Source organism: Schistocerca cancellata, chromosome 1 (assembly GCF_023864275.1).
Source record: "Schistocerca cancellata isolate TAMUIC-IGC-003103 chromosome 1, iqSchCanc2.1, whole genome shotgun sequence".
Taxonomy (NCBI): Eukaryota; Metazoa; Arthropoda; class Insecta; order Orthoptera; family Acrididae; genus Schistocerca; species Schistocerca cancellata.
Window position 1 is genome coordinate 113,467,310 of NC_064626.1, and position 18,992 is coordinate 113,486,301.

Consider the following 18,992-nt stretch of genomic DNA (forward strand, 5'->3'; position numbering starts at 1 on the left):
CTCTACGTGTGCAGAGAGTCAGGACGTCGCATGAGCCTTTCCTGTGTGCCTGTACATACTCAGACATATCGAAGTCCAGGCACCTACTTTCTGCTGGCAATTCTTATACCTGCCGTCTTAGGCTATTCCCTTTCTGAACTCCAAGTCCTGCACACAAGAGAGTTAAGTGACAATTCATATGGGTCATACTGTTTACCAACAAGTAATTTTAAAATAGCGTTTCCTCTCACAGCGCCATCACGCTTTGAAACACTTCCGCAGCTAACAGGTCGATTGATAATGGCCGTCGTTTCGTTTCAGGTTGTCAGTAAGTGCGTATTTTCATATCGTCGTCATACCTGTGATACCTGTAAGCACTCAGAAACGCCAACTTTCACAACTATTACACCTGTATGTGGTGAGAGTGATTTTGCCCCAGTGAGTAAAACGTGTACCTCTGGTGGGACTCGAACCCACAATCCCTGGTTTAGGAGACCGATGCCTTATCCATTAGGCCACAGAGGCTGACTGGCGTTAAGCTGGCGGGGTGCTCACTCAAATCAACACTTGCCAAGTGTACCCTTCCTGATGCGCTACTCTACGTGTGCAGAGAGTCAGGACGTCGCATGAGCCTTTCCTGTGTGCCTGTACATACTCAGACATATCGAAGTCCAGGCACCTACTTTCTGCTGGCAATTCTTATACCTGCCGTCTTAGGCTATTCCCTTTCTGAACTCCAAGTCCTGCACACAAGAGAGTTAAGTGACAATTCATATGGGTCATACTGTTTACCAACAAGTAATTTTAAAATAGCGTTTCCTCTCACAGCGCCATCACGCTTTGAAACACTTCCGCAGCTAACAGGTCGATTGATAATGGCCGTCGTTTCGTTTCAGGTTGTCAGTAAGTGCGTATTTTCATATCGTCGTCATACCTGTGATACCTGTAAGCACTCAGAAACGCCAACTTTCACAACTATTACACCTGTATGTGGTGAGAGTGATTTTGCCCCAGTGAGTAAAACGTGTACCTCTGGTGGGACTCGAACCCACAATCCCCGGTTTAGGAGACCGATGCCTTATCCATTAGGCCACAGAGGCTGACTGGCGTTAAGCTGGCGGGGTGCTCACTCAAATCAACACTTGCCAAGTGTACCCTTCCTGATGCGCTACTCTACGTGTGCAGAGAGTCAGGACGTCGCATGAGCCTTTCCTGTGTGCCTGTACATACTCAGACATATCGAAGTCCAGGCACCTACTTTCTGCTGGCAATTCTTATACCTGCCGTCTTAGGCTATTCCCTTTCTGAACTCCAAGTCCTGCACACGAGAGAGTTAAGTGACAATTCATATGGGTCATACTGTTTACCAACAAGTAATTTTAAAATAGCGTTTCCTCTCACAGCGCCATCACGCTTTGAAACACTTCCGCAGCTAACAGGTCGATTGATAATGGCCGTCGTTTCGTTTCAGGTTGTCAGTAAGTGCGTATTTTCATATCGTCGTCATACCTGTGATACCTGTAAGCACTCAGAAACGCCAACTTTCACAACTATTACACCTGTATGTGGTGAGAGTGATTTTGCCCCAGTGAGTAAAACGTGTACCTCTGGTGGGACTCGAACCCACAATCCCTGGTTTAGGAGACCGATGCCTTATCCATTAGGCCACAGAGGCTGACTGGCGTTAAGCTGGCGGGGTGCTCACTCAAATCAACACTTGCCAAGTGTACCCTTCCTGATGCGCTACTCTACGTGTGCAGAGAGTCAGGACGTCGCATGAGCCTTTCCTGTGTGCCTGTACATACTCAGACATATCGAAGTCCAGGCACCTACTTTCTGCTGGCAATTCTTATACCTGCCGTCTTAGGCTATTCCCTTTCTGAACTCCAAGTCCTGCACACAAGAGAGTTAAGTGACAATTCATATGGGTCATACTGTTTACCAACAAGTAATTTTAAAATAGCGTTTCCTCTCACAGCGCCATCACGCTTTGAAACACTTCCGCAGCTAACAGGTCGATTGATAATGGCCGTCGTTTCGTTTCAGGTTGTCAGTAAGTGCGTATTTTCATATCGTCGTCATACCTGTGATACCTGTAAGCACTCAGAAACGCCAACTTTCACAACTATTACACCTGTATGTGGTGAGAGTGATTTTGCCCCAGTGAGTAAAACGTGTACCTCTGGTGGGACTCGAACCCACAATCCCCGGTTTAGGAGACCGATGCCTTATCCATTAGGCCACAGAGGCTGACTGGCGTTAAGCTGGCGGGGTGCTCACTCAAATCAACACTTGCCAAGTGTACCCTTCCTGATGCGCTACTCTACGTGTGCAGAGAGTCAGGACGTCGCATGAGCCTTTCCTGTGTGCCTGTACATACTCAGACATATCGAAGTCCAGGCACCTACTTTCTGCTGGCAATTCTTATACCTGCCGTCTTAGGCTATTCCCTTTCTGAACTCCAAGTCCTGCACACAAGAGAGTTAAGTGACAATTCATATGGGTCATACTGATTACCAACAAGTAATTTTAAAATAGCGTTTCCTCTCACAGCGCCATCACGCTTTGAAACACTTCCGCAGCTAACAGGTCGATTGATAATGGCCGTCGTTTCGTTTCAGGTTGTCAGTAAGTGCGTATTTTCATATCGTCGTCATACCTGTGATACCTGTAAGCACTCAGAAACGCCAACTTTCACAACTATTACACCTGTATGTGGTGAGAGTGATTTTGCCCCAGTGAGTAAAACGTGTACCTCTGGTGGGACTCGAACCCACAATCCCCGGTTAAGGAGACCGATGCCTTATCCATTAGGCCACAGAGGCTGACTGGCGTTAAGCTGGCGGGGTGCTCACTCAAATCAACACTTGCCAAGTGTACCCTTCCTGATGCGCTACTCTACGTGTGCAGAGAGTCAGGACGTCGCATGAGCCTTTCCTGTGTGCCTGTACATACTCAGACATATCGAAGTCCAGGCACCTACTTTCTGCTGGCAATTCTTATACCTGCCGTCTTAGGCTATTCCCTTTCTGAACTCCAAGTCCTGCACACAAGAGAGTTAAGTGACAATTCATATGGGTCATACTGTTTACCAACAAGTAATTTTAAAATAGCGTTTCCTCTCACAGCGCCATCACGCTTTGAAACACTTCCGCAGCTAACAGGTCGATTGATAATGGCCGTCGTTTCGTTTCAGGTTGTCAGTAAGTGCGTATTTTCATATCGTCGTCATACCTGTGATACCTGTAAGCACTCAGAAACGCCAACTTTCACAACTATTACACCTGTATGTGGTGAGAGTGATTTTGCCCCAGTGAGTAAAACGTGTACCTCTGGTGGGACTCGAACCCACAATCCCCGGTTTAGGAGACCGATGCCTTATCCATTAGGCCACAGAGGCTGACTGGCGTTAAGCTGGCGGGGTGCTCACTCAAATCAACACTTGCCAAGTGTACCCTTCCTGATGCGCTACTCTACGTGTGCAGAGAGTCAGGACGTCGCATGAGCCTTTCCTGTGTGCCTGTACATACTCAGACATATCGAAGTCCAGGCACCTACTTTCTGCTGGCAATTCTTATACCTGCCGTCTTAGGCTATTCCCTTTCTGAACTCCAAGTCCTGCACACAAGAGAGTTAAGTGACAATTCATATGGGTCATACTGTTTACCAACAAGTAATTTTAAAATAGCGTTTCCTCTCACAGCGCCATCACGCTTTGAAACACTTCCGCAGCTAACAGGTCGATTGATAATGGCCGTCGTTTCGTTTCAGGTTGTCAGTAAGTGCGTATTTTCATATCGTCGTCATACCTGTGATACCTGTAAGCACTCAGAAACGCCAACTTTCACAACTATTACACCTGTATGTGGTGAGAGTGATTTTGCCCCAGTGAGTAAAACGTGTACCTCTGGTGGGACTCGAACCCACAATCCCCGGTTTAGGAGACCGATGCCTTATCCATTAGGCCACAGAGGCTGACTGGCGTTAAGCTGGCGGGGTGCTCACTCAAATCAACACTTGCCAAGTGTACCCTTCCTGATGCGCTACTCTACGTGTGCAGAGAGTCAGGACGTCGCATGAGCCTTTCCTGTGTGCCTGTACATACTCAGACATATCGAAGTCCAGGCACCTACTTTCTGCTGGCAATTCTTATACCTGCCGTCTTAGGCTATTCCCTTTCTGAACTCCAAGTCCTGCACACAAGAGAGTTAAGTGACAATTCATATGGGTCATACTGTTTACCAACAAGTAATTTTAAAATAGCGTTTCCTCTCACAGCGCCATCACGCTTTGAAACACTTCCGCAGCTAACAGGTCGATTGATAATGGCCGTCGTTTCGTTTCAGGTTGTCAGTAAGTGCGTATTTTCATATCGTCCTCATACCTGTGATACCTGTAAGCACTCAGAAACGCCAACTTTCACAACTATTACACCTGTATGTGGTGAGAGTGATTTTGCCCCAGTGAGTAAAACGTATACCTCTGGTGGGACTCGAACCCACAATCCCCGGTTTAGGAGACCGATGCCTTATCCATTAGGCCACAGAGGCTGACTGGCGTTAAGCTGGCGGGGTGCTCACTCAAATCAACACTTGCCAAGTGTACCCTTCCTGATGCGCTACTCTACGTGTGCAGAGAGTCAGGACGTCGCATGAGCCTTTCCTGTGTGCCTGTACATACTCAGACATATCGAAGTCCAGGCACCTACTTTCTGCTGGCAATTCTTATATCTGCCGTCTTAGGCTATTCCCTTTCTGAACTCCAAGTCCTGCACACAAGAGAGTTAAGTGACAATTCATATGGGTCATACTGTTTACCAACAAGTAATTTTAAAATAGCGTTTCCTCTCACAGCGCCATCACGCTTTGAAACACTTCCGCAGCTAACAGGTCGATTGATAATGGCCGTCGTTTCGTTTCAGGTTGTCAGTAAGTGCGTATTTTCATATCGTCGTCATACCTGTGATACCTGTAAGCACTCAGAAACGCCAACTTTCACAACTATTACACCTGTATGTGGTGAGAGTGATTTTGCCCCAGTGAGTAAAACGTGTACCTCTGGTGGGACTCGAACCCACAATCCACGGTTTAGGAGACCGATGCCTTATCCATTAGGCCACAGAGGCTGACTGGCGTTAAGCTGGCGGGGTGCTCACTCAAATCAACACTTGCCAAGTGTACCCTTCCTGATGCGCTACTCTACGTGTGCAGAGAGTCAGGACGTCGCATGAGCCTTTCCTGTGTGCCTGTACATACTCAGACATATCGAAGTCCAGGCACCTACTTTCTGCTGGCAATTCTTATACCTGCCGTCTTAGGCTATTCCCTTTCTGAACTCCAAGTCCTGCACACAAGAGAGTTAAGTGACAATTCATATGGGTCATACTGTTTACCAACAAGTAATTTTAAAATAGCGTTTCCTCTCACAGCGCCATCACGCTTTGAAACACTTCCGCAGCTAACAGGTCGATTGATAATGGCCGTCGTTTCGTTTCAGGTTGTCAGTAAGTGCGTATTTTCATATCGTCGTCATACCTGTGATACCTGTAAGCACTCAGAAACGCCAACTTTCACAACTATTACACCTGTATGTGGTGAGAGTGATTCTGCCCCAGTGAGTAAAACGTGTACCTCTGGTGGGACTCGAACCCACAATCCCCGGTTTAGGAGACCGATGCCTTATCCATTAGGCCACAGAGGCTGACTGGCGTTAAGCTGGCGGGGTGCTCACTCAAATCAACACTTGCCAAGTGTACCCTTCCTGATGCGCTACTCTACGTGTGCAGAGAGTCAGGACGTCGCATGAGCCTTTCCTGTGTGCCTGTACATACTCAGACATATCGAAGTCCAGGCACCTACTTTCTGCTGGCAATTCTTATACCTGCCGTCTTAGGCTATTCCCTTTCTGAACTCCAAGTCCTGCACACAAGAGAGTTAAGTGACAATTCATATGGGTCATACTGTTTACCAACAAGTAATTTTAAAATAGCGTTTCCTCTCACAGCGCCATCACGCTTTGAAACACTTCCGCAGCTAACAGGTCGATTGATAATGGCCGTCGTTTCGTTTCAGGTTGTCAGTAAGTGCGTATTTTCATATCGTCGTCATACCTGTGATACCTGTAAGCACTCAGAAACGCCAACTTTCACAACTATTACACCTGTATGTGGTGAGAGTGATTTTGCCCCAGTGAGTAAAACGTGTACCTCTGGTGGGACTCGAACCCACAATCCCCGGTTTAGGAAACCGATGCCTTATCCATTAGGCCACAGAGGCTGACTGGCGTTAAGCTGGCGGGGTGCTCACTCAAATCAACACTTGCCAAGTGTACCCTTCCTGATGCGCTACTCTACGTGTGCAGAGAGTCAGGACGTCGCATGAGCCTTTCCTGTGTGCCTGTACATACTCAGACATATCGAAGTCCAGGCACCTACTTTCTGCTGGCAATTCTTATACCTGCCGTCTTAGGCTATTCCCTTTCTGAACTCCAAGTCCTGCACACAAGAGAGTTAAGTGACAATTCATATGGGTCATACTGTTTACCAACAAGTAATTTTAAAATAGCGTTTCCTCTCACAGCGCCATCACGCTTTGAAACACTTCCGCAGCTAACAGGTCGATTGATAATGGCCGTCGTTTCGTTTCAGGTTGTCAGTAAGTGCGTATTTTCATATCGTCGTCATACCTGTGATACCTGTAAGCACTCAGAAACGCCAACTTTCACAACTATTACACCTGTATGTGGTGAGAGTGATTTTGCCCCAGTGAGTAAAACGTGTACCTCTGGTGGGACTCGAACCCACAATCCCCGGTTTAGGAGACCGATGCCTTATCCATTAGGCCACAGAGGCTGACTGGCGTTAAGCTGGCGGGGTGCTCACTCAAATCAACACTTGCCAAGTGTACCCTTCCTGATGCGCTACTCTACGTGTGCAGAGAGTCAGGACGTCGCATGAGCCTTTCCTGTGTGCCTGTACATACTCAGACATATCGAAGTCCAGGCACCTACTTTCTGCTGGCAATTCTTATACCTGCCGTCTTAGGCTATTCCCTTTCTGAACTCCAAGTCCTGCACACAAGAGAGTTAAGTGACAATTCATATGGGTCATACTGTTTACCAACAAGTAATTTTAAAATAGCGTTTCCTCTCACAGCGCCATCACGCTTTGAAACACTTCCACAGCTAACAGGTCGATTGATAATGGCCGTCGTTTCGTTTCAGGTTGTCAGTAAGTGCGTATTTTCATATCGTCGTCATACCTGTGATACCTGTAAGCACTCAGAAACGCCAACTTTCACAACTATTACACCTGTATGTGGTGAGAGTGATTTTGCCCCAGTGAGTAAAACGTGTACCTCTGGTGGGACTCGAACCCACAATCCCCGGTTTAGGAGACCGATGCCTTATCCATTAGGCCACAGAGGCTGACTGGCGTTAAGCTGGCGGGGTGCTCACTCAAATCAACACTTGCCAAGTGTACCCTTCCTGATGCGCTACTCTACGTGTGCAGAGAGTCAGGACGTCGCATGAGCCTTTCCTGTGTGCCTGTACATACTCAGACATATCGAAGTCCAGGCACCTACTTTCTGCTGGCAATTCTTATACCTGCCGTCTTAGGCTATTCCCTTTCTGAACTCCAAGTCCTGCACACAAGAGAGTTAAGTGACAATTCATATGGGTCATACTGTTTACCAACAAGTAATTTTAAAATAGCGTTTCCTCTCACAGCGCCATCACGCTTTGAAACACTTCCGCAGCTAACAGGTCGATTGATAATGGCCGTCGTTTCGTTTCAGGTTGTCAGTAAGTGCGTATTTTCATATCGTCGTCATACCTGTGATACCTGTAAGCACTCAGAAACGCCAACTTTCACAACTATTACACCTGTATGTGGTGAGAGTGATTTTGCCCCAGTGAGTAAAACGTGTACCTCTGGTGGGACTCGAACCCACAATCCACGGTTTAGGAGACCGATGCCTTATCCATTAGGCCACAGAGGCTGACTGGCGTTAAGCTGGCGGGGTGCTCACTCAAATCAACACTTGCCAAGTGTACCCTTCCTGATGCGCTACTCTACGTGTGCAGAGAGTCAGGACGTCGCATGAGCCTTTCCTGTGTGCCTGTACATACTCAGACATATCGAAGTCCAGGCACCTACTTTCTGCTGGCAATTCTTATACCTGCCGTCTTAGGCTATTCCCTTTCTGAACTCCAAGTCCTGCACACAAGAGAGTTAAGTGACAATTCATATGGGTCATACTGTTTACCAACAAGTAATTTTAAAATAGCGTTTCCTCTCACAGCGCCATCACGCTTTGAAACACTTCCGCAGCTAACAGGTCGATTGATAATGGCCGTCGTTTCGTTTCAGGTTGTCAGTAAGTGCGTATTTTCATATCGTCGTCATACCTGTGATACCTGTAAGCACTCAGAAACGCCAACTTTCACAACTATTACACCTGTATGTGGTGAGAGTGATTCTGCCCCAGTGAGTAAAACGTGTACCTCTGGTGGGACTCGAACCCACAATCCCCGGTTTAGGAGACCGATGCCTTATCCATTAGGCCACAGAGGCTGACTGGCGTTAAGCTGGCGGGGTGCTCACTCAAATCAACACTTGCCAAGTGTACCCTTCCTGATGCGCTACTCTACGTGTGCAGAGAGTCAGGACGTCGCATGAGCCTTTCCTGTGTGCCTGTACATACTCAGACATATCGAAGTCCAGGCACCTACTTTCTGCTGGCAATTCTTATACCTGCCGTCTTAGGCTATTCCCTTTCTGAACTCCAAGTCCTGCACACAAGAGAGTTAAGTGACAATTCATATGGGTCATACTGTTTACCAACAAGTAATTTTAAAATAGCGTTTCCTCTCACAGCGCCATCACGCTTTGAAACACTTCCGCAGCTAACAGGTCGATTGATAATGGCCGTCGTTTCGTTTCAGGTTGTCAGTAAGTGCGTATTTTCATATCGTCGTCATACCTGTGATACCTGTAAGCACTCAGAAACGCCAACTTTCACAACTATTACACCTGTATGTGGTGAGAGTGATTTTGCCCCAGTGAGTAAAACGTGTACCTCTGGTGGGACTCGAACCCACAATCCCCGGTTTAGGAGACCGATGCCTTATCCATTAGGCCACAGAGGCTGACTGGCGTTAAGCTGGCGGGGTGCTCACTCAAATCAACACTTGCCAAGTGTACCCTTCCTGATGCGCTACTCTACGTGTGCAGAGAGTCAGGACGTCGCATGAGCCTTTCCTGTGTGCCTGTACATACTCAGACATATCGAAGTCCAGGCACCTACTTTCTGCTGGCAATTCTTATACCTGCCGTCTTAGGCTATTCCCTTTCTGAACTCCAAGTCCTGCACACAAGAGAGTTAAGTGACAATTCATATGGGTCATACTGTTTACCAACAAGTAATTTTAAAATAGCGTTTCCTCTCACAGCGCCATCACGCTTTGAAACACTTCCGCAGCTAACAGGTCGATTGATAATGGCCGTCGTTTCGTTTCAGGTTGTCAGTAAGTGCGTATTTTCATATCGTCGTCATACCTGTGATACCTGTAAGCACTCAGAAACGCCAACTTTCACAACTATTACACCTGTATGTGGTGAGAGTGATTTTGCCCCAGTGAGTAAAACGTGTACCTCTGGTGGGACTCGAACCCACAATCCCCGGTTTAGGAGACCGATGCCTTATCCATTAGGCCACAGAGGCTGACTGGCGTTAAGCTGGCGGGGTGCTCACTCAAATCAACACTTGCCAAGTGTACCCTTCCTGATGCGCTACTCTACGTGTGCAGAGAGTCAGGACGTCGCATGAGCCTTTCCTGTGTGCCTGTACATACTCAGACATATCGAAGTCCAGGCACCTACTTTCTGCTGGCAATTCTTATACCTGCCGTCTTAGGCTATTCCCTTTCTGAACTCCAAGTCCTGCACACAAGAGAGTTAAGTGACAATTCATATGGGTCATACTGTTTACCAACAAGTAATTTTAAAATAGCGTTTCCTCTCACAGCGCCATCACGCTTTGAAACACTTCCACAGCTAACAGGTCGATTGATAATGGCCGTCGTTTCGTTTCAGGTTGTCAGTAAGTGCGTATTTTCATATCGTCGTCATACCTGTGATACCTGTAAGCACTCAGAAACGCCAACTTTCACAACTATTACACCTGTATGTGGTGAGAGTGATTTTGCCCCAGTGAGTAAAACGTGTACCTCTGGTGGGACTCGAACCCACAATCCCCGGTTTAGGAGACCGATGCCTTATCCATTAGGCCACAGAGGCTGACTGGCGTTAAGCTGGCGGGGTGCTCACTCAAATCAACACTTGCCAAGTGTACCCTTCCTGATGCGCTACTCTACGTGTGCAGAGAGTCAGGACGTCGCATGAGCCTTTCCTGTGTGCCTGTACATACTCAGACATATCGAAGTCCAGGCACCTACTTTCTGCTGGCAATTCTTATACCTGCCGTCTTAGGCTATTCCCTTTCTGAACTCCAAGTCCTGCACACAAGAGAGTTAAGTGACAATTCATATGGGTCATACTGTTTACCAACAAGTAATTTTAAAATAGCGTTTCCTCTCACAGCGCCATCACGCTTTGAAACACTTCCGCAGCTAACAGGTCGATTGATAATGGCCGTCGTTTCGTTTCAGGTTGTCAGTAAGTGCGTATTTTCATATCGTCGTCATACCTGTGATACCTGTAAGCACTCAGAAACGCCAACTTTCACAACTATTACACCTGTATGTGGTGAGAGTGATTTTGCCCCAGTGAGTAAAACGTGTACCTCTGGTGGGACTCGAACCCACAATCCCCGGTTTAGGAGACCGATGCCTTATCCATTAGGCCACAGAGGCTGACTGGCGTTAAGCTGGCGGGGTGCTCACTCAAATCAACACTTGCCAAGTGTACCCTTCCTGATGCGCTACTCTACGTGTGCAGAGAGTCAGGACGTCGCATGAGCCTTTCCTGTGTGCCTGTACATACTCAGACATATCGAAGTCCAGGCACCTACTTTCTGCTGGCAATTCTTATACCTGCCGTCTTAGGCTATTCCCTTTCTGAACTCCAAGTCCTGCACACAAGAGAGTTAAGTGACAATTCATATGGGTCATACTGTTTACCAACAAGTAATTTTAAAATAGCGTTTCCTCTCACAGCGCCATCACGCTTTGAAACACTTCCGCAGCTAACAGGTCGATTGATAATGGCCGTCGTTTCGTTTCAGGTTGTCAGTAAGTGCGTATTTTCATATCGTCGTCATACCTGTGATACCTGTAAGCACTCAGAAACGCCAACTTTCACAACTATTACACCTGTATGTGGTGAGAGTGATTTTGCCCCAGTGAGTAAAACGTGTACCTCTGGTGGGACTCGAACCCACAATCCCCGGTTTAGGAGACCGATGCCTTATCCATTAGGCCACAGAGGCTGACTGGCGTTAAGCTGGCGGGGTGCTCACTCAAATCAACACTTGCCAAGTGTACCCTTCCTGATGCGCTACTCTACGTGTGCAGAGAGTCAGGACGTCGCATGAGCCTTTCCTGTGTGCCTGTACATACTCAGACATATCGAAGTCCAGGCACCTACTTTCTGCTGGCAATTCTTATACCTGCCGTCTTAGGCTATTCCCTTTCTGAACTCCAAGTCCTGCACACAAGAGAGTTAAGTGACAATTCATATGGGTCATACTGTTTACCAACAAGTAATTTTAAAATAGCGTTTCCTCTCACAGCGCCATCACGCTTTGAAACACTTCCGCAGCTAACAGGTCGATTGATAATGGCCGTCGTTTCGTTTCAGGTTGTCAGTAAGTGCGTATTTTCATATCGTCGTCATACCTGTGATACCTGTAAGCACTCAGAAACGCCAACTTTCACAACTATTACACCTGTATGTGGTGAGAGTGATTCTGCCCCAGTGAGTAAAACGTGTACCTCTGGTGGGACTCGAACCCACAATCCCCGGTTTAGGAGACCGATGCCTTATCCATTAGGCCACAGAGGCTGACTGGCGTTAAGCTGGCGGGGTGCTCACTGAAGTAACACTTGCCAAGTGTACCCTTCCTGATGCGCTACTCTACGTGTGCAGAGAGTCAGGACGTCGCATGAGCCTTTCCTGTGTGCCTGTACATACTCAGACATATCGAAGTCCAGGCACCTACTTTCTGCTGGCAATTCTTATACCTGCCGTCTTAGGCTATTCCCTTTCTGAACTCCAAGTCCTGCACACAAGAGAGTTAAGTGACAATTCATATGGGTCATACTGTTTACCAACAAGTAATTTTAAAATAGCGTTTCCTCTCACAGCACCATCACGCTTTGAAACACTTCCGCAGCTAACAGGTCGATTGATAATGGCCGTCGTTTCGTTTCAGGTTGTCAGTAAGTGCGTATTTTCATATCGTCGTCATACCTGTGATACCTGTAAGCACTCAGAAACGCCAACTTTCACAACTATTACACCTGTATGTGGTGAGAGTGATTCTGCCCCAGTGAGTAAAACGTGTACCTCTGGTGGGACTCGAACCCACAATCCCCGGTTTAGGAGACCGATGCCTTATCCATTAGGCCACAGAGGCTGACTGGCGTTAAGCTGGCGGGGTGCTCACTCAAATCAACACTTGCCAAGTGTACCCTTCCTGATGCGCTACTCTACGTGTGCAGAGAGTCAGGACGTCGCATGAGCCTTTCCTGTGTGCCTGTACATACTCAGACATATCGAAGTCCAGGCACCTACTTTCTGCTGGCAATTCTTATACCTGCCGTCTTAGGCTATTCCCTTTCTGAACTCCAAGTCCTGCACACAAGAGAGTTAAGTGACAATTCATATGGGTCATACTGTTTACCAACAAGTAATTTTAAAATAGCGTTTCCTCTCACAGCGCCATCACGCTTTGAAACACTTCCGCAGCTAACAGGTCGATTGATAATGGCCGTCGTTTCGTTTCAGGTTGTCAGTAAGTGCGTATTTTCATATCGTCGTCATACCTGTGATACCTGTAAGCACTCAGAAACGCCAACTTTCACAACTATTACACCTGTATGTGGTGAGAGTGATTTTGCCCCAGTGAGTAAAACGTGTACCTCTGGTGGGACTCGAACCCACAATCCCCGGTTTAGGAGACCGATGCCTTATCCATTAGGCCACAGAGGCTGACTGGCGTTAAGCTGGCGGGGTGCTCACTCAAATCAACACTTGCCAAGTGTACCCTTCCTGATGCGCTACTCTACGTGTGCAGAGAGTCAGGACGTCGCATGAGCCTTTCCTGTGTGCCTGTACATACTCAGACATATCGAAGTCCAGGCACCTACTTTCTGCTGGCAATTCTTATACCTGCCGTCTTAGGCTATTCCCTTTCTGAACTCCAAGTCCTGCACACAAGAGAGTTAAGTGACAATTCATATGGGTCATACTGTTTACCAACAAGTAATTTTAAAATAGCGTTTCCTCTCACAGCGCCATCACGCTTTGAAACACTTCCGCAGCTAACAGGTCGATTGATAATGGCCGTCGTTTCGTTTCAGGTTGTCAGTAAGTGCGTATTTTCATATCGTCGTCATACCTGTGATACCTGTAAGCACTCAGAAACGCCAACTTTCACAACTATTACACCTGTATGTGGTGAGAGTGATTTTGCCCCAGTGAGTAAAACGTGTACCTCTGGTGGGACTCGAACCCACAATCCCCGGTTTAGGAGACCGATGCCTTATCCATTAGGCCACAGAGGCTGACTGGCGTTAAGCTGGCGGGGTGCTCACTCAAATCAACACTTGCCAAGTGTACCCTTCCTGATGCGCTACTCTACGTGTGCAGAGAGTCAGGACGTCGCATGAGCCTTTCCTGTGTGCCTGTACATACTCAGACATATCGAAGTCCAGGCACCTACTTTCTGCTGGCAATTCTTATACCTGCCGTCTTAGGCTATTCCCTTTCTGAACTCCAAGTCCTGCACACAAGAGAGTTAAGTGACAATTCATATGGGTCATACTGTTTACCAACAAGTAATTTTAAAATAGCGTTTCCTCTCACAGCGCCATCACGCTTTGAAACACTTCCGCAGCTAACAGGTCGATTGATAATGGCCGTCGTTTCGTTTCAGGTTGTCAGTAAGTGCGTATTTTCATATCGTCGTCATACCTGTGATACCTGTAAGCACTCAGAAACGCCAACTTTCACAACTATTACACCTGTATGTGGTGAGAGTGATTCTGCCCCAGTGAGTAAAACGTGTACCTCTGGTGGGACTCGAACCCACAATCCCCGGTTTAGGAGACCGATGCCTTATCCATTAGGCCACAGAGGCTGACTGGCGTTAAGCTGGCGGGGTGCTCACTGAAGTAACACTTGCCAAGTGTACCCTTCCTGATGCGCTACTCTACGTGTGCAGAGAGTCAGGACGTCGCATGAGCCTTTCCTGTGTGCCTGTACATACTCAGACATATCGAAGTCCAGGCACCTACTTTCTGCTGGCAATTCTTATACCTGCCGTCTTAGGCTATTCCCTTTCTGAACTCCAAGTCCTGCACACAAGAGAGTTAAGTGACAATTCATATGGGTCATACTGTTTACCAACAAGTAATTTTAAAATAGCGTTTCCTCTCACAGCGCCATCACGCTTTGAAACACTTCCGCAGCTAACAGGTCGATTGATAATGGCCGTCGTTTCGTTTCAGGTTGTCAGTAAGTGCGTATTTTCATATCGTCGTCATACCTGTGATACCTGTAAGCACTCAGAAACGCCAACTTTCACAACTATTACACCTGTATGTGGTGAGAGTGATTCTGCCCCAGTGAGTAAAACGTGTACCTCTGGTGGGACTCGAACCCACAATCCCCGGTTTAGGAGACCGATGCCTTATCCATTAGGCCACAGAGGCTGACTGGCGTTAAGCTGGCGGGGTGCTCACTCAAATCAACACTTGCCAAGTGTACCCTTCCTGATGCGCTACTCTACGTGTGCAGAGAGTCAGGACGTCGCATGAGCCTTTCCTGTGTGCCTGTACATACTCAGACATATCGAAGTCCAGGCACCTACTTTCTGCTGGCAATTCTTATACCTGCCGTCTTAGGCTATTCCCTTTCTGAACTCCAAGTCCTGCACACAAGAGAGTTAAGTCACAATTCATATGGGTCATACTGTTTACCAACAAGTAATTTTAAAATAGCGTTTCCTCTCACAGCGCCATCACGCTTTGAAACACTTCCGCAGCTAACAGGTCGATTGATAATGGCCGTCGTTTCGTTTCAGGTTGTCAGTAAGTGCGTATTTTCATATCGTCGTCATACCTGTGATACCTGTAAGCACTCAGAAACGCCAACTTTCACAACTATTACACCTGTATGTGGTGAGAGTGATTTTGCCCCAGTGAGTAAAACGTGTACCTCTGGTGGGACTCGAACCCACAATCCCCGGTTTAGGAGACCGATGCCTTATCCATTAGGCCACAGAGGCTGACTGGCGTTAAGCTGGCGGGGTGCTCACTCAAATCAACACTTGCCAAGTGTACCCTTCCTGATGCGCTACTCTACGTGTGCAGAGAGTCAGGACGTCGCATGAGCCTTTCCTGTGTGCCTGTACATACTCAGACATATCGAAGTCCAGGCACCTACTTTCTGCTGGCAATTCTTATACCTGCCGTCTTAGGCTATTCCCTTTCTGAACTCCAAGTCCTGCACACAAGAGAGTTAAGTGACAATTCATATGGGTCATACTGTTTACCAACAAGTAATTTTAAAATAGCGTTTCCTCTCACAGCGCCATCACGCTTTGAAACACTTCCGCAGCTAACAGGTCGATTGATAATGGCCGTCGTTTCGTTTCAGGTTGTCAGTAAGTGCGTATTTTCATATCGTCGTCATACCTGTGATACCTGTAAGCACTCAGAAACGCCAACTTTCACAACTATTACACCTGTATGTGGTGAGAGTGATTCTGCCCCAGTGAGTAAAACGTGTACCTCTGGTGGGACTCGAACCCACAATCCCCGGTTTAGGAGACCGATGCCTTATCCATTAGGCCACAGAGGCTGACTGGCGTTAAGCTGGCGGGGTGCTCACTCAAATCAACACTTGCCAAGTGTACCCTTCCTGATGCGCTACTCTACGTGTGCAGAGAGTCAGGACGTCGCATGAGCCTTTCCTGTGTGCCTGTACATACTCAGACATATCGAAGTCCAGGCACCTACTTTCTGCTGGCAATTCTTATACCTGCCGTCTTAGGCTATTCCCTTTCTGAACTCCAAGTCCTGCACACAAGAGAGTTAAGTGACAATTCATATGGGTCATACTGTTTACCAACAAGTAATTTTAAAATAGCGTTTCCTCTCACAGCGCCATCACGCTTTGAAACACTTCCGCAGCTAACAGGTCGATTGATAATGGCCGTCGTTTCGTTTCAGGTTGTCAGTAAGTGCGTATTTTCATATCGTCGTCATACCTGTGATACCTGTAAGCACTCAGAAACGCCAACTTTCACAACTATTACACCTGTATGTGGTGAGAGTGATTTTGCCCCAGTGAGTAAAACGTGTACCTCTGGTGGGACTCGAACCCACAATCCCCGGTTTAGGAGACCGATGCCTTATCCATTAGGCCACAGAGGCTGACTGGCGTTAAGCTGGCGGGGTGCTCACTCAAAGCAACACTTGCCAAGTGTACCCTTCCTGATGCGCTACTCTACGTGTGCAGAGAGTCAGGACGTCGCATGAGCCTTTCCTGTGTGCCTGTACATACTCAGACATATCGAAGTCCAGGCACCTACTTTCTGCTGGCAATTCTTATACCTGCCGTCTTAGGCTATTCCCTTTCTGAACTCCAAGTCCTGCACACAAGAGAGTTAAGTGACAATTCATATGGGTCATACTGTTTACCAACAAGTAATTTTAAAATAGCGTTTCCTCTCACAGCGCCATCACGCTTTGAAACACTTCCGCAGCTAACAGGTCGATTGATAATGGCCGTCGTTTCGTTTCAGGTTGTCAGTAAGTGCGTATTTTCATATCGTCGTCATACCTGTGATACCTGTAAGCACTCAGAAACGCCAACTTTCACAACTATTACACCTGTATGTGGTGAGAGTGATTTTGCCCCAGTGAGTAAAACGTGTACCTCTGGTGGGACTCGAACCCACAATCCCCGGTTTAGGAGACCGATGCCTTATCCATTAGGCCACAGAGGCTGACTGGCGTTAAGCTGGCGGGGTGCTCACTCAAATCAACACTTGCCAAGTGTACCCTTCCTGATGCACTACTCTACGTGTGCAGAGAGTCAGGACGTCGCATGAGCCTTTCCTGTGTGCCTGTACATACTCAGACATGTCGAAGTCCAGGCACCTACTTTCTGCTGGCAATTCTTATACCTGCCGTCTTAGGCTATTCCCTTTCTGAACTCCAAGTCCTGCACACAAGAGAGTTAAGTGACAATTCATATGGGTCATACTGTTTACCAACAAGTAATTTTAAAATAGCGTTTCCTCTCACAGCGCCATCACGCTTTGAAACACTTCCGCAGCTAACAGGTCGATTGATAATGGCCGTCGTTTCGTTTCAGGTTGTCAGTAAGTGCGTATTTTCATATCGTCGTCATACCTGTGATACCTGTAAGCACTCAGAAACGCCAACTGTCACAACTATTACACCTGTATGTGGTGAGAGTGATTTTGCCCCAGTGAGTAAAACGTGTACCTCTGGTGGGACTCGAACCCACAATCCCCGGTTTAGGAGACCGATGCCTTATCCATTAGGCCACAGAGGCTGACTGGCGTTAAGCTGGCGGGGTGCTCACTCAAATCAACACTTGCCAAGTGTACCCTTCCTGATGCGCTACTCTACGTGTGCAGAGAGTCAGGACGTCGCATGAGCCTTTCCTGTGTGCCTGTACATACTCAGACATATCGAAGTCCAGGCACCTACTTTCTGCTGGCAATTCTTATACCTGCCGTCTTAGGCTATTCCCTTTCTGAACTCCAAGTCCTGCACACAAGAGAGTTAAGTGACAATTCATATGGGTCATACTGTTTACCAACAAGTAATTTTAAAATAGCGTTTCCTCTCACAGCGCCATCACGCTTTGAAACACTTCCGCAGCTAACAGGTCGATTGATAATGGCCGTCGTTTCGTTTCAGGTTGTCAGTAAGTGCGTATTTTCATATCGTCGTCATACCTGTGATACCTGTAAGCACTCAGAAACGCCAACTTTCACAACTATTACACCTGTATGTGGTGAGAGTGATTTTGCCCCAGTGAGTAAAACGTGTACCTCTGGTGGGACTCGAACCCACAATCCCCGGTTTAGGAGACCGATGCCTTATCCATTAGGCCACAGAGGCTGACTGGCGTTAAGCTGGCGGGGTGCTCACTCAAATCAACACTTGCCAAGTGTACCCTTCCTGATGCGCTACTCTACGTGTGCAGAGAGTCAGGACGTCGCATGAGCCTTTCCTGTGTGCCTGTACATACTCAGACATATCGAAGTCCAGGCACCTACTTTCTGCTGGCAATTCTTATACCTGCCGTCTTAGGCTATTCCCTTTCTGAACTCCAAGTCCTGCACACAAGAGAGTTAAGTGACAATTCATATGGGTCATACTGTTTACCAACAAGTAATTTTAAAATAGCGTTTCCTCTCACAGCGCCATCACGCTTTGAAACACTTCCGCAGCTAACAGGTCGATTGATAATGGCCGTCGTTTCGTTTCAGGTTGTCAGTAAGTGCGTATTTTCATATCGTCGTCATACCTGTGATACCTGTAAGCACTCAGAAACGCCAACTTTCACAACTATTACACCTGTATGTGGTGAGAGTGATTTTGCCCCAGTGAGTAAAACGTGTACCTCTGGTGGGACTCGAACCCACAATCCCCGGTTTAGGAGACCGATGCCTTATCCATTACGCCACAGAGGCTGACTGGCGTTAAGCTGGCGGGGTGCTCACTCAAATCAACACTTGCCAAGTGTACCCTTCCTGATGCGCTACTCTACGTGTGCAGAGAGT

The 18,992-nt window shown here is 47.5% G+C and overlaps 33 non-coding genes across 33 annotated transcripts; all 33 read right to left on the minus strand.

The window, feature by feature from the left end:
- Positions 1–431: 431 nt before the first annotated feature.
- Trnar-ccu (transfer RNA arginine (anticodon CCU)) lies at positions 432–504 on the minus strand. The gene has a single exon. It is a non-coding gene; the product is annotated as a tRNA-Arg (tRNA).
- A 502-nt stretch (positions 505–1,006) lies between these two features.
- Positions 1,007–1,079, minus strand: Trnar-ccu (transfer RNA arginine (anticodon CCU)). The gene has a single exon. It is a non-coding gene; the product is annotated as a tRNA-Arg (tRNA).
- A 502-nt stretch (positions 1,080–1,581) lies between these two features.
- Trnar-ccu (transfer RNA arginine (anticodon CCU)) lies at positions 1,582–1,654 on the minus strand. The gene has a single exon. It is a non-coding gene; the product is annotated as a tRNA-Arg (tRNA).
- A 502-nt stretch (positions 1,655–2,156) lies between these two features.
- Trnar-ccu (transfer RNA arginine (anticodon CCU)) lies at positions 2,157–2,229 on the minus strand. Its single transcript has one exon. It is a non-coding gene; the product is annotated as a tRNA-Arg (tRNA).
- Positions 2,230–2,731: 502 nt separating this feature from the next.
- Positions 2,732–2,804, minus strand: Trnar-ccu (transfer RNA arginine (anticodon CCU)). Its single transcript has one exon. It is a non-coding gene; the product is annotated as a tRNA-Arg (tRNA).
- Positions 2,805–3,306: 502 nt separating this feature from the next.
- Trnar-ccu (transfer RNA arginine (anticodon CCU)) lies at positions 3,307–3,379 on the minus strand. Its single transcript has one exon. It is a non-coding gene; the product is annotated as a tRNA-Arg (tRNA).
- Positions 3,380–3,881: 502 nt separating this feature from the next.
- Positions 3,882–3,954, minus strand: Trnar-ccu (transfer RNA arginine (anticodon CCU)). Its single transcript has one exon. It is a non-coding gene; the product is annotated as a tRNA-Arg (tRNA).
- Positions 3,955–4,456: 502 nt separating this feature from the next.
- Positions 4,457–4,529, minus strand: Trnar-ccu (transfer RNA arginine (anticodon CCU)). The gene has a single exon. It is a non-coding gene; the product is annotated as a tRNA-Arg (tRNA).
- Positions 4,530–5,031: 502 nt separating this feature from the next.
- Trnar-ccu (transfer RNA arginine (anticodon CCU)) lies at positions 5,032–5,104 on the minus strand. Its single transcript has one exon. It is a non-coding gene; the product is annotated as a tRNA-Arg (tRNA).
- A 502-nt stretch (positions 5,105–5,606) lies between these two features.
- Trnar-ccu (transfer RNA arginine (anticodon CCU)) lies at positions 5,607–5,679 on the minus strand. The gene has a single exon. It is a non-coding gene; the product is annotated as a tRNA-Arg (tRNA).
- Positions 5,680–6,181: 502 nt separating this feature from the next.
- Trnar-ccu (transfer RNA arginine (anticodon CCU)) lies at positions 6,182–6,254 on the minus strand. Its single transcript has one exon. It is a non-coding gene; the product is annotated as a tRNA-Arg (tRNA).
- A 502-nt stretch (positions 6,255–6,756) lies between these two features.
- On the minus strand, positions 6,757–6,829 carry Trnar-ccu (transfer RNA arginine (anticodon CCU)). The gene has a single exon. It is a non-coding gene; the product is annotated as a tRNA-Arg (tRNA).
- Positions 6,830–7,331: 502 nt separating this feature from the next.
- On the minus strand, positions 7,332–7,404 carry Trnar-ccu (transfer RNA arginine (anticodon CCU)). The gene has a single exon. It is a non-coding gene; the product is annotated as a tRNA-Arg (tRNA).
- Positions 7,405–7,906: 502 nt separating this feature from the next.
- Trnar-ccu (transfer RNA arginine (anticodon CCU)) lies at positions 7,907–7,979 on the minus strand. The gene has a single exon. It is a non-coding gene; the product is annotated as a tRNA-Arg (tRNA).
- A 502-nt stretch (positions 7,980–8,481) lies between these two features.
- Positions 8,482–8,554, minus strand: Trnar-ccu (transfer RNA arginine (anticodon CCU)). Its single transcript has one exon. It is a non-coding gene; the product is annotated as a tRNA-Arg (tRNA).
- A 502-nt stretch (positions 8,555–9,056) lies between these two features.
- Trnar-ccu (transfer RNA arginine (anticodon CCU)) lies at positions 9,057–9,129 on the minus strand. Its single transcript has one exon. It is a non-coding gene; the product is annotated as a tRNA-Arg (tRNA).
- A 502-nt stretch (positions 9,130–9,631) lies between these two features.
- Positions 9,632–9,704, minus strand: Trnar-ccu (transfer RNA arginine (anticodon CCU)). The gene has a single exon. It is a non-coding gene; the product is annotated as a tRNA-Arg (tRNA).
- A 502-nt stretch (positions 9,705–10,206) lies between these two features.
- On the minus strand, positions 10,207–10,279 carry Trnar-ccu (transfer RNA arginine (anticodon CCU)). Its single transcript has one exon. It is a non-coding gene; the product is annotated as a tRNA-Arg (tRNA).
- Positions 10,280–10,781: 502 nt separating this feature from the next.
- On the minus strand, positions 10,782–10,854 carry Trnar-ccu (transfer RNA arginine (anticodon CCU)). Its single transcript has one exon. It is a non-coding gene; the product is annotated as a tRNA-Arg (tRNA).
- Positions 10,855–11,356: 502 nt separating this feature from the next.
- On the minus strand, positions 11,357–11,429 carry Trnar-ccu (transfer RNA arginine (anticodon CCU)). Its single transcript has one exon. It is a non-coding gene; the product is annotated as a tRNA-Arg (tRNA).
- Positions 11,430–11,931: 502 nt separating this feature from the next.
- On the minus strand, positions 11,932–12,004 carry Trnar-ccu (transfer RNA arginine (anticodon CCU)). Its single transcript has one exon. It is a non-coding gene; the product is annotated as a tRNA-Arg (tRNA).
- Positions 12,005–12,505: 501 nt separating this feature from the next.
- Trnar-ccu (transfer RNA arginine (anticodon CCU)) lies at positions 12,506–12,578 on the minus strand. Its single transcript has one exon. It is a non-coding gene; the product is annotated as a tRNA-Arg (tRNA).
- Positions 12,579–13,080: 502 nt separating this feature from the next.
- On the minus strand, positions 13,081–13,153 carry Trnar-ccu (transfer RNA arginine (anticodon CCU)). Its single transcript has one exon. It is a non-coding gene; the product is annotated as a tRNA-Arg (tRNA).
- A 502-nt stretch (positions 13,154–13,655) lies between these two features.
- Positions 13,656–13,728, minus strand: Trnar-ccu (transfer RNA arginine (anticodon CCU)). Its single transcript has one exon. It is a non-coding gene; the product is annotated as a tRNA-Arg (tRNA).
- Positions 13,729–14,230: 502 nt separating this feature from the next.
- On the minus strand, positions 14,231–14,303 carry Trnar-ccu (transfer RNA arginine (anticodon CCU)). The gene has a single exon. It is a non-coding gene; the product is annotated as a tRNA-Arg (tRNA).
- A 501-nt stretch (positions 14,304–14,804) lies between these two features.
- Trnar-ccu (transfer RNA arginine (anticodon CCU)) lies at positions 14,805–14,877 on the minus strand. The gene has a single exon. It is a non-coding gene; the product is annotated as a tRNA-Arg (tRNA).
- Positions 14,878–15,379: 502 nt separating this feature from the next.
- Trnar-ccu (transfer RNA arginine (anticodon CCU)) lies at positions 15,380–15,452 on the minus strand. The gene has a single exon. It is a non-coding gene; the product is annotated as a tRNA-Arg (tRNA).
- A 502-nt stretch (positions 15,453–15,954) lies between these two features.
- On the minus strand, positions 15,955–16,027 carry Trnar-ccu (transfer RNA arginine (anticodon CCU)). Its single transcript has one exon. It is a non-coding gene; the product is annotated as a tRNA-Arg (tRNA).
- Positions 16,028–16,529: 502 nt separating this feature from the next.
- On the minus strand, positions 16,530–16,602 carry Trnar-ccu (transfer RNA arginine (anticodon CCU)). The gene has a single exon. It is a non-coding gene; the product is annotated as a tRNA-Arg (tRNA).
- Positions 16,603–17,104: 502 nt separating this feature from the next.
- Positions 17,105–17,177, minus strand: Trnar-ccu (transfer RNA arginine (anticodon CCU)). Its single transcript has one exon. It is a non-coding gene; the product is annotated as a tRNA-Arg (tRNA).
- A 502-nt stretch (positions 17,178–17,679) lies between these two features.
- Positions 17,680–17,752, minus strand: Trnar-ccu (transfer RNA arginine (anticodon CCU)). Its single transcript has one exon. It is a non-coding gene; the product is annotated as a tRNA-Arg (tRNA).
- A 502-nt stretch (positions 17,753–18,254) lies between these two features.
- Positions 18,255–18,327, minus strand: Trnar-ccu (transfer RNA arginine (anticodon CCU)). The gene has a single exon. It is a non-coding gene; the product is annotated as a tRNA-Arg (tRNA).
- A 502-nt stretch (positions 18,328–18,829) lies between these two features.
- Trnar-ccu (transfer RNA arginine (anticodon CCU)) lies at positions 18,830–18,902 on the minus strand. The gene has a single exon. It is a non-coding gene; the product is annotated as a tRNA-Arg (tRNA).
- Positions 18,903–18,992: the final 90 nt, after the last annotated feature.